Source organism: Olea europaea, unplaced genomic scaffold (genome assembly GCF_002742605.1).
Source record: "Olea europaea var. sylvestris unplaced genomic scaffold, O_europaea_v1 scaffold3438, whole genome shotgun sequence".
Lineage (NCBI taxonomy): Eukaryota > Viridiplantae > Streptophyta > Magnoliopsida > Lamiales > Oleaceae > Olea > Olea europaea.
In genome coordinates this window covers 24033-25690 of record NW_019253437.1, presented here as the reverse complement: position 1 = coordinate 25690, position 1658 = coordinate 24033, and positions in this window count along the sequence as shown.

Below are 1658 nucleotides of genomic sequence, written 5' to 3'. Positions count from 1 at the left end.
AAAAATGTTTTTTTTTTTTTTTTTTTTTTTTTTTTTTTTTTTTTTTTTTTTTTTTTTTGTATGAAACCAAAGATAAAACTGGTGAACTTCCTCCAGAATCTTTACCTTTTTGGATTATGAAACTTTGAGATTAATATTGAACGTAAGATTCCATGTTGCAGAATATGCTACCGGTAAGATGTTTACAAAGATTAGACCAGCATCAAATTAAAAGATTTAATCATTTAAAAATCTCGTGTAGACCAGCATTGAGATAAAAATGGAAAAGGAGAAAAATAAAGAGAAAAACTGCTGGCATTTACACCTGGCTTCCTTGGAGAAATAAATAAACCTTAATTTTATCACTTTTATACTGTTTTGACCAATAAGTCTACCGATATCGGCCAAATTAGACAACTCCATACCACTTTGGAGCAAAAAATTATGAGGGCCTCTATTTGCCAGTTTTTTATGTACCAAGGAGATCGTAAATACACTTGGCCCAAGTTTGAATCTCGTTTTTTAAAATTTATTTTTGTTCGAATTCATTTCAATCACATTTTCTTAATAAAACAATTTTATATGGAAATTTAAAACTTCTTCTTCTTTTTTTTTTTTTTTACCACAAATTCTTCAGAGAAAAAAAAAACAAAAAAACTATTTACAAAATCTATTATAAAATATTGGTATAAAATTTTAAATTATTAGAGAGCATGTATTTTCATTTAATGGTAAAACATTTACTTAGGCAATGAGCTTAAACTTATCTTTTCACAAAATTAGCAAAATAATAGTGTTTATACTTATTTGGGAAAAAAAAAAGTGCTTATGTTTGACATTTGATCAAAATATTAATGTTGAAGACGATACTTAATGAATGAATGTGATTGAATAATGATTATGTACATTGTGAGAATTATCTCAATGTGACGTGTGATGAAATGATAATATCAATTAATTGTGCGGATATAACGACACTCTATATTGACATTTTATTGTCACCTCACATGTGGATTATTCATAGCTTGTACATATAGCATTACTGAATGTAATCCATCCCTAAAAGAACAAGTTGGTTCGAACCTACTATCTTCTTTGCCAATTTAAGCCAGGCTCGACTCTTGAGATTTATGAGGCTCTAGACAACCCTAGGCAACAAATTGTTACGAGGCTCTTAAATATAATTTTTAGTAAACTTATAAGTCTCTTTAACACCAATCATGGTCGATTCAAATTCAATTTCTCTATAGCTTTAGAAAAATGAAATGAGCACTTTTTGAATAAATATTTTTTTTTTCATAAAAAATAATTTATAAATTTTGAAGAAATTTTATAATGTTAGCAAAAAATTATATGGGAGATTTCTTTTATTTTTTATGCATTGATTTTTTACTCTTTTTTTTGTTAATATATAGATAATGGTAGATAGAAATACACAACAAAATATAGCACTGAGCAATAGTTCAATTATAAATCCATTTTATTTCTTAAACAATAATGCAAGTTAAATCCCAAGTAATTCGGACCTCTTATTTAAACTAATTTTGTTGCTTCTTTTTAAAGGGGCTAGAGATCTAACTCCAAAAAAAAAAAAAGCAAAGAAATATTTTGTTGACTTTTGGCCTTTTAGGCCCTAGGCAATAGCATAGGTTGCATCGGCCAGGGCCGATCCTAATATC